A 10514-nucleotide genomic window follows, 5' to 3' on the forward strand; every position below is an offset into this window, starting at 1 on the left:
TCTCATTTAATACCTACAACCCAAGTCCAGTATTATTATTGAACCCCATTTTCCAGGGGAGGAAACTGAGGCTTAGAGAAATTCAATCACTCGCCCAAGTCAAATAGCTGGTAAGTAAGAGGCAGAGCTGGGATTTGAATCCAAGTCTATTCTGACTCCAGACAGTGCACTTTATTACACTGCCGCCTCCCATCGCCCACAGACACCCTGTGGGCAGTGCCCTGCGTTCAGCAGTCTTCCCCCATGTACCTGCTCTGCCCTTTGCCCCTTGACCTAAGACCACGGACACGACCTTCAACATAGAGAAATAGCTCTCACCGCTAGATATGGTGACCTTGACTCAGATAAGGTGCCCATTTCCTACTGCCTAAAGGCGCAGGGACAACCAGCTGTCGCCCCAGGAGAATGTCAGGGGTGGGTCTCCACCACCCAGCTGCTTCCCTGCAACATCAGACCAAAAATTGACAATCCTTTCCAGCCATAAAATTTGATTTGAATAAGGACATTTCTTCTCCCTCCTTGGGTAGCCCCAGCTCATTTATTAGGGTGGTACTTTGGTACTTTGAGGCCTGAACAGTCGGTTCTTTAGATCACAGCTAGGTAGCAGAGGGGGGCGTTAAACTATTTGAAATTCAAGCAGGCAAGTGTATTTTTTCAAAGCTGAGAAGTGTCCTTCACGCTTCAAAAGAATAAACACATCCCCAGCTCTGGAGCTGTGCTGAATCTCAGCAGCCAGAGGAGACCCGCAAGCAGGGGAACAGGAAATGCAGCGGGTCTGTGTTTTCCCAGCTGCATCCCATGCCCCGTGGTGCAGTTCCCTCACTTGTTGGTGATCCTTGGAGGTGCAGGCTTGGTTGGTTGATTTGTTTGTTTCCCATATAAAACAGCTGCTAATCTCTTCAAATAGTGCTGCGCTTCCTATCGCAGTGTCCGTATTTGGACCAGGACCGCCAGTGTTTGTGTACACACAGGGGACAGTCCCTAACAGAAGGCCAACAGCCTTTCCTGAGCTGATCATAGACGTGGCCAGCGTCCTGAAGGTTGAGCCCAACACTTATTTTCTTTCCCATTAAGTTCGCCTCTTCGTTTTCAAGTGAGGCTCTAAAGGGAGTCCTTTCTTGCCCGGAATATGCCCATACCCTTCAGCTGGATCTACCCTGTCAAGGCAGAGACCAGAGTCCCTGGATTCAACCAACAGGGCTCCCAAGTGGGGTAAACATGTCCAAGCCCCACATAATGCTGATATAGTATGCTAGGAGAGGCCACATCCCAGTTCCACAGTGAGGAAGATGACTGGGACAAGAAGGTGAAAGGGGACTAGGCACCTCTTCCTGCTGAGCAGAAATAAACACTACAAGAAACAGCAGGAACAGGATATTTACATGACCTTAAAGTCTCCCCTTGCTTTTTCCTGGCAAGGGGGGAAATTGTAAATTATAAGGTGGAGAAACCAGACCACCTCTTAATGGGGTGATCAAAATGAGTACCCTCTCCAGGCAGACAGACATTGGGGGCTTCGGGGAAGTGATACCCTGACAAACACACAGTATCACTTTGGTAATATACCAGCTGAGAATGCATAACCCGAATCTAATCGTGAGTAGACATCAGATACACCCAAATCGAGCAACAGTCTATAAAATAACTGCTCTGTATTCTTTAAGATTTCAATGTCACGAAGGCAAAGAAAGGCTGGGTGCTGTTCCAGATTAGAGGAGAATAAAAAGATGTGACAGCCAAATGCAGCACACAACCTGGCCTGGAGCTCGTACTAGAGTGAAAAGAATACCATAAAGAGCAGTACTGTGTCAATTGACAGGATTGCAACATGGATAGTAATTGAAGTATCATATCAATGTTAAATTTCCTGAATTTCATTGTCGTACTGTGGCTATGTCAGAGAATATCCTTGTTTTTTGGAAATACGTACTGAAGTGTTCATGGGTACAGGGATGTGATGTCTGCAATCTACTCTCAAATGGTTCAGAAACCAGAGTATGTATCCTAGAATTATATGTGTCTATCTATCTATCTATCTATCTACCTACCTACCTACCTATATCTAATATCTATCATCTATCTATCTCTACCTATCTATGTATAGAGAGAAAAATAAACATGGCAAAATGTAAAAACTTTATGATTCCAGGTGAAAGATATTTAATAGCTTTTGTATTATTCGTGCAACTTTTCTGTTGGTTTGAAATTATTTTAAATTAAAATAAACATCATAGTAGTCCAGAGGGAGGAAAAGCTGGCTCCCTAACTGAAATCCAGGGAATTTTTTCCCCTCATCTTGGAGTGACTGAACTGGCAGAACTCATTCTATGACTTCTCTCTTCCGAAAGACTTTTTTGTGGGTTGGTTGGTTTCCCTTTTGTTAATAGCCAGGAAGACACTCCAGCCTCTTAGATCATCACCACTGGGGCCACCCCGACTCTGGCTGTAGGGGCTGGGCGGTCGGCTCACCCACTGGCCTTTCCAGGAATTTGGAGCCTCTGGGACCCGAGCTGTAGAGTGAGGGGGAAGAAGCACTGTTATGCCCTTTCCAAAAAGCCCCTCATGACTCCTCTCTCCGCAGAGACTGGTCCAGCACCCCACCCCCTATTGTCTTGAGTGGGCCAGGAATCAGCAGAACCGGAACTGGGAACCACCTTTTTGTTTCCTGCTAGTCAGACATTCAAAAGACATTTGTCAAGTGCTCCCCATTCAGTTTGTGGCATAAATGACTGTTGTCTTTTCTGAAGAGGCAGTTTGTGGTTAAGGAGCCCAGTGCTAAATTCGGAGTGCCTGAGCCAGGCACTGCTAGCATGTGACTCACTAGTCACTTCACCTGCAGTAAGTCTCTTCACCTCTGGGAGCCTCAGTTTTCCTCCTCTGTAAAATGAGGACAACGCGCTACCTCATAGGCTCCTTGAAACTACTGAATGGGATAGATACCTCATGGAAAGAGCTGGCCCATGCTAAATACTCAACAAATGTTCGTTGTTATTGTTATTATTAACCACAGGTCCTGCCCTCTCAGAGTCTGCAGCTGGCCAAGAAAACCACAAATTTAAGAAGAAATATCAGTAAAGCCTGATAACTGCTGGGTTAGGGGAAGTACACATAATTTCCAGGTGTTATGAAAGCACAGAGTGGGGGCATCTATCTTAGTCTGGGGTGGAGGACAGTCAAGAAAGCTTTTTCAAGAGGGAAGAGTGTTTAACACAGACATAAACTGAGCGTCTGCTCTGCGCCAGACACTGCTAGGGCCCTGTGAACACCGCAAAATAGAGCACAAAATAGAGTCTCTGATCTCACAGAACTGTCATTCTAGGCGGAAGGCAGGCTCCTCACAAACAGATGAATAAACACGTAATATGTCAGGAGGTGATGTGCTATGATAAAAAAATGAAACAGGTTAAGGGGACAGAATGTTTACCCATCTATGAAATGGGAATACTGCAAGTACCTAACTTAAACCCCTGTGACAATGATCAAATGAAATATTGCATAGAAGGTACTTAGTAGCCCAGCGTCTGATAAGGAGTGTTAGGTACTGTACATGATTTGCAAGTGCTCAAGAAATGTTTATTAATCCGAATGGATTATTTCATTTATTTAACAAGAATGTTTTAATATGTACCAGACCCTGAGTGAACATTAGGACATGACCCAGCCACAGTCGTGAAGCTCATAATAGCCTAGTGGAGGTGACAGATAAACAAGCCATTCCAAATATCGTGTGATAAGAACTAAGAGTTATTCAGAGTTTACTATGTACCAGGCACTATTTTGAACATTTTATCTGTATTAAGCCATATAATCTTTACAACAACTCTGAGCTAAGTGTTATTTTACAAATGAGGAAACTGAGGCCCAGAGAGGTTAGGTCATTAGCCCTGAGTTACACAGTCAGTGTAAAAGTGGTACAGCTAGAATTCTGCACTAAAGAATCCCAGTGTGGAAGAGGGCCCGCCCCTGACAGGATGGATCAAGGAGGGCTTCCTGGAAGAGGTCCCATCTAAGATGAGGTTTGCAAGATGGTAGCTATTAGCTGTGCAGATGGGGGAGAAGGACTGTTCAGGTGGAGGGAACAGCCTGTGCATGGGCCTGAAGTGAGAGAAGGTGCCCTTTTGGCACCAGCCATCAGTCTGAGATCAGGGAGTGGAGAGGATGAAGCTGGACAGAGGGTAGGGTCATTCAGGGAGGGCCTTGTACTGCCCTAAGAAATGTGCCCTTTCTCCATGGTGTGGCGGTTTCAGTGAGGAGCTCCAGGTTTGAGAGGGGGAAGAAACCTCATGAATTCAAACACTTTGAGGGGGAAGGAGTGCAAAGTGGGGCAGGCAGGGGGGTGGGGCATCTTTGCAGTTCTGCTCCCCAAGCTGTCTGGCACCCACTTCAGAGGAATCAGCCACTTGGCTGGGAGACAAGGCAAGTCAGCCTTCCAGTCTGACCCAGGGTCTCTCCCAAAGGGATGTCTCTTAAAGAACCAGAACAGAGAAGTGGAGGGGGGAGCCCAGAGATGGATCCCAAGTATGGCAACCATGGGACCCGGTGGGAGTTTGGGGCTTGGGTCTGGTTATTCTTCTTGATTGAAAAAAAAAAATCACAAAATTTTTTTGAGAGGTTATGCAAGCATATGGTAAGATAAATAAATAATAATTCAAGCAGCCCAGGGAGCCTACAGCCCAAGGGCAGCCCCTCCCCCACAGTCTCTCATTTCCCCTTCCTCAGGCTGCACACAATCATTTTCCTGGGTTTCCTTCCAAAGATATTCTATGCACGTGTGCATAGGTTTATGTAGATACAGCCAATAGAGGAATTTTGAAAATGAATTTTAATGTTCTTCTTTGTTGGGGGAGAATCATTAAAATGTAAAATATATTCATTGTAGAGAAGGTTGGGAAAAAACAAAATTAACTAAAAGAAAAGAAAAGCAGAACAAAGAACTAAGCTGCAAAGGCAATCACTGCTAAAATTTCCAACCCAGGATCTCTGCTTTAATAAGAAAAACTAACCTTTGAATGGCATGGTAAAAAGCAGCTTTGTATTCTTTTTTTTTTTTTTTTTTTTGGCGGTATGCGGGCCTCTTACTGTTGTGGCCTCTCCGGTTGTGGAGCACAGGCTCCGGATGCGCAGGCTCAGCGGCCATGGCTGGCTCACCGGCCCAGCCGCTCCACGGCATGTGGGAGCTTCCCGGACCGGGGCACGAACCCGTGTCCCCCGCATCGGCAGGCGGACTCTCAACCACTGCGCCACCAGGGAAGCCCAAACTTTGTATTCTTTACCAAGTTCCACCTGCCTCCTCCTAATGGCATGATATTTGAAATAATGAGAATTATTATTATTTCAAAAGAGAGAACGGAGACCTGGAGAACTCAAGTCCTAGGAAAGAAGGTCTCCTGGCTCTAGAGCCTCTTTCACATCAGTTCCCCCACCGTCTCCCTGTCTCCCAGGCCTCAGGAGGGGGGCCAGCTCCCTGCCCACTGGAGACAAAACCTTCTTGAACCTTTGTCTGCCAGAGGCAGGTCCCCCTGCTGTAGCCACCACCAGCTGCAGTGACTCACAGAATGACGCATTGGCCTGTTGGAACGTCTCTCTCTCCACTGCTGCTCTCCTCCTGCTGGGATGGTGACCAGCGAGGAAGGTACAGGGCATGTTGAAAGCACAGGGTTTGGGGTCAGACTGCTTGGATTTGAAGCCCAGGTCTGCCGTGGCCAGCTGTGTGATCTTAGGCAAATTACTTATCTCTCTGTGTCTTATTTTCCCCATCTGTAAAATGGGATAGTAATAGTACTTCCTCCTAGAGCTGTCATGAGGATTAAATGCCCAGAAAGTACGCACACACAGCAAGTGCTCAGTAATGTTAGCTGTTATTCTGGTCCTCTCAGCCTATAGGTGAGGTGGGGAAGAGTGAGTTCTGTGCCCTGAGGGCCCTGTCTCACATTCCACCTCCCTGCCCCAGGCTACTCTGCCTACAAGCCCCAGCTTCCCCAAGCCCACAGATCTTTGCTCATGCTGTACCCTCTGACCCTCTTCCCAGGCTTTCCAGGCTGAGGAAATCTTTCTCACATTTCAGGATTCAGAGGCGAAGCCTCCAGGGATCCTCCCAGAAACACACCTCCACCCTCAGTCCAAATAAACCTCTTCCTCCTCTGGATCCAGCACCACCGGACACTGGATGGGCACACTGTATTGAAATTATTTGTGTAACCCAGGGGTCCCCCAGGTCCTCAGCTAACTAGGGTCACTAGTTATTTAAAGTTGCATCCACATCCCCCTTATACCTTCCCAACAGAGTCCTCTTCCTGCCAGCCCCCCTATTCTGGGAAAGCTTGCCCCAATTTCAGCTCCATGGGTGGAGCCAGAGGTGGCTAATCCAATCAGCTCCTGGCATTGTCCTGGTGCTGTTATTGGACCAGGGATGACCACATGACACAGCTTGCCCAATCAGACTGAAGGGAAGGCCTTTACTGTCTGGTTTAGGGACACAGCCTCTTTCTCTTGCTCAGGAAGAGTGAGGATGCAGGATGCTCCAGGTGTTGCTGGCAGCCACCTTGCCACCAAGAGGGTAGCTACCCTTGGATTGAAGCCAATGTGCAGAGCAGGAGGCAGAAAGCTTCTAGGTCCTTATGCCATCATTGAACCACTGAGGTTCAACTCCTGAGGCCAGGAATGCCCAGGGACTTCCTGTTGGTGAAATAACAAATTCCCTTAATATTTACGCCAACTGAGTCAGGTGTTCACATCTTCACTGATCCCAGCACAAGAGCTCACATCTAATTTATTGAGCACTTACTATGTGCCAGGCACTGTTCCGAGAGATTTACATGCATAAGTCCATTAAACACAGCTACCTTAATACGTAGATGTGATCTGTGTCATAGTTAATAGTACATTTTCTGGAGTGAGACCTCCTGGGTTTTCACATCTCTGCTACTTATTATATAAACTTAACCTTCCTATGCCTCACTTTCCTCATCCGAAAATAGAACCTGTTTCATAGGGTTGCAGTAAGAATTAAAATAGGGTAATCCACATAAGGTATACTAATATCAGTGCCTAGCACATAGTAGGGGCTGAAAAATATTAGTCTTTGTGTTATTATTCCCATTTTACAGATGAAACCAAGGCTCAGGGAGTGTATGACAGGACCTAAGTTTACACACGTAGTAAGTGTATCAAACCTGCATAACTTAGCTTTAAAGTTTGCAGTCTTAACCACATGGCTCAAACCCCCAGGGCCTGCCTGGTAAGAAGCCCAGGAGATGTGCAGGTTATAGGCAGCCTGTCTCACCAGCCTCCCAGGGCTGCATTTACTGAGTTCTCAGTCTCCAGATGACTCTAGTGTCCTGTGTGTGCTGTACGTACCCCCAGTCCCACTCCTGGAACACGGCTCCATCCTTCCCACCCTCACAATTTACCCCATGAGGCTGGGGTATGGCAGATGGTCTGGAAGGTTGGTGGTGACCATGGGGAGAGCCACCAGTAAAAGATAAAATTTGAATATTAAATATCCTTCTTCTTAAAAGTCCAGCAAACATTTCCATCCTAGGAACTTTCAGCCTCTAGACAGGTTGCTTCTTTCTTCCAGCTGCATTTCTCTGCTCTCATCCCTTCCTCCTGCTTTCCGGCCTCAAGTCTCCCCTTATGTTCTTGCCCAAGGCCTCCCTCCACCCTCCAGGCCTCCAGCTGTGGTCAGCGAGAGGGCAGTGCCCAAGGTGGCCATTACTGTATTTGGCCTTGCAGAGACCCTCACCTTCCCGGAGGGGTGCCACATCCAGGTTTTAATCGAGCACATGTTTCCTCCCCCCGTGGTCTGGGAGCATCTTGCAGCTCTGGGTTGGGGGGATTCGGGCCTCTGGCTCCAGGGCACAGCCTTATTCCAGTGAGTGTCCGAGAAAGGAAGGATGAATTTAATGCACTCCTCGCCCTTTCCTACTGGCTGCTTGCCCCACCTCCTGGTGAGTCAGCACGAAGCCAGGCCTCTCAACCTTTCCTGTTCTCTCCTTGGGCTCCGGAAGAACAGCAGGATATGAGCTACTCCCAGGCTGCTTTTTGACTTGACAGAGTGGCAGGTGTTGGCAGGCTGTCGCCCAGAGCCTGGACCCATTGCTCAGTTCTCCACATCTCACGGCCAATCCCCGCCTCTCACCCCAAGGATGGGAGAATCTGTGCACTTAAGCTCTGAACAGAGGGGACAGGATCAGAGAAGGTCGGAAACTGAATCTGGAGCCAGAGGGTGTGAATCCCGAGTACACTAACTCCCGGCCTCAGTTGCCTCATTTGTGAAAAAATGGGATAATAAGAGTCCTTCCCTCCAAGATTGCAAAGAGTGAATGCGTTTATATCTGTAAAGACCTCAGAAGAGTGCCTGGAACATAAAAAGCACTAAGTCAGTGTTTGTTTCATAGAAAAACATAAATTCAGGAAACATGGAGTGAGGGTCCACCATGTGCCAGGTCCAGGCCAGGCTCTGGGGACACAGTGGTGAGCAAAGCTAGAACAAGAAGGACACATCAGTTCCCTTGAGGAAGGGAAATCTGGCCTCTCTCCCAGAGTGAGTGATTCAGTAGGGTAGGCTGGAACCCGTAATCTCTTAGGAAATGGCCCTGATAGCCAAGTGTAAGCCTTGGGGAGGGACAGGTTGTTGCCCAAAGTCTTATAGCTGGAGAATGATAAAAACAAGCGCATCCTTAATGTGCCAGACGTATAGTTGTTTTATTATTGTCTTGTCATTGTCCCCGATTCACAAGAGAGGAACTGAGCACAGAGAGGTTGAGTCACTTGCTCAAGGTCACACTGCTAGGAAATGGTAGAGCCAGGACTGAGCCCCAGACAGCCTGGCTGAGCAAACAGCAAAATGAGACTAATAATCAACTGTCTTTCACTGAGTACCCACAACACACACTGCAAAACACATCGTCTTCTTTTACCCTCACACCACCGGATCAAGTAGGTACCATTACTGTCCCCATTTCACAGATGAAGAAATTGAGGCCCAAGGTTATTATGTGGTCAAGTTCTCACATCCAGGCAGTGCCAGAGCTGGGGTTTCTAGAAACTAGACCATCTGGCCACCCCAGAACTATTAATTCCCAGCAGCTTTTCCTAGCCTGGCCGTGTTGTCCCCCTCCGTCCTTTCTGGGCCCAAGGGAGCGCGTGCAGAGAATACAGAAGCCGTTGAACCACAATCTGGACAAATGAGCATTATGAGTCGAGTCCTTCTGCCAAGCACAGAAAGCCCTAAAATGTAGCCAGAGCCAAGTGGACGATGTCCTGGACCAGCCACAGCCCCACTCCCTCCAGCCTGACCCTGAGGTCCAGGGTTCTCTGGGAAGACTGGACTCTCTCAGGCTCAGAACACACTAGTGGGAACAGCAGTGCTCAGCTCTGCTGGATCCTCCACACACATGATATGAAGGTTGAACTTCACAACCTTATGAAGAAGGTTCTAGTTTTGTCCCCATTTTACAAGGGGCAGGACAGTTCTGGAGACAGGCTGTGAGAGTTCCAAATTCCGTCTCCTAGTCACGGCCTCAGGCAACACTTAACCTCTCTGGGCTTCAGTTGCCTCATCTATTATGAGGATAATATTAGTGGGCTTCCCTGGTGGCTCAGTGGTTAAGAATCTGCCTGCCAGTACAGAGGACACGGGTTCGAGCCCTGGTCCAGGAAGATCCCACATGCCGCGGAGCAACTAAGCCCGCGTGCCACAACTACTGAGCCTGTGTGCCACAACTACTGAAGCTCATGTGCCTAGAGCCCGTGCTCTGCAACAAGAGAAGCCACCGCAATGAGAAGCCCACACACCACAACAAAGAGTAGCCCCTGCTCACCTCAACTAGAGAAAGACCTGCACACAGCAATGGAAACCCAACGCAGCCAAAAATAAAATAAAATAAAAATAAATTAAAAAAAAATACTAGTGCCTACACTCAGAGGGTGGACAAAAAATTAGAGGTGCCAGGACATGTGAAGCACTTAGAACAACGCCCAGCACGTAATAAGCACTATGCGTTTGCCATTTTAAGGAAACTGAGGCTCAAAGAAGTTCTATGACTTGCCCCATATTACACGAGTGCCACATGGAAGAGCCAGGACTTGGACTCAAGTCTGCTCAATTTCAAAGCAGCCCTCACATCACACGTTAAGGGCATCGAGCTCCTTGATGGGTGAGGAGGATTTTAGATGGAAGGGAGACAGACATTTTAAGTTGAGGAAAGAGCATTCGCACAGAGGGGGGAATGGGCCATAGAGCTGCCTGGTAGTAGTGCCAGAGTCAGGGTCCCATCCCCACCGTACCAACACCCAGCCGGGGCCTGCCCAGTCTGATGGCAATTCAGATCATTTCACACGTATTTCCTGAGCCCCTGCTATGTGCCAGGCCGGGGCAGAAGGCATGGAGACCAGGGGGAGATGCAAAAGATGCCTGGCTGGGATGCCCCAGCTGTTACTGGAAGGGCTGTTTCAGGGACCAAGACCACGTCACCCTTTTGCTATGGGCCTGCAGATGCCAGCGAGAGTGT

At 48.1% G+C, this 10514-nt stretch overlaps 1 long non-coding RNA gene across 1 annotated transcript; it reads right to left on the bottom strand.

The window, feature by feature from the left end:
* Window positions 1–6427: 6427 nt before the first annotated feature.
* LOC113622417 (uncharacterized) lies at window positions 6428–7888 on the bottom strand. Its single transcript, XR_003433510.1, has 2 exons — window positions 7745–7888; window positions 6428–6675 (listed from the first exon to the last, which is right to left on the bottom strand). It is a non-coding gene; the product is annotated as an uncharacterized LOC113622417 (long non-coding RNA).
* Between the last annotated feature and the right edge of the window lie 2626 nt (window positions 7889–10514).

The sequence above is a fragment of the Aethalodelphis obliquidens genome, unplaced genomic scaffold (assembly GCF_003676395.1).
Source record: "Aethalodelphis obliquidens isolate GAN/ISIS:26980383/991018 unplaced genomic scaffold, ASM367639v1 scaffold9, whole genome shotgun sequence".
Taxonomy (NCBI): Eukaryota; Metazoa; Chordata; class Mammalia; order Artiodactyla; family Delphinidae; genus Aethalodelphis; species Aethalodelphis obliquidens.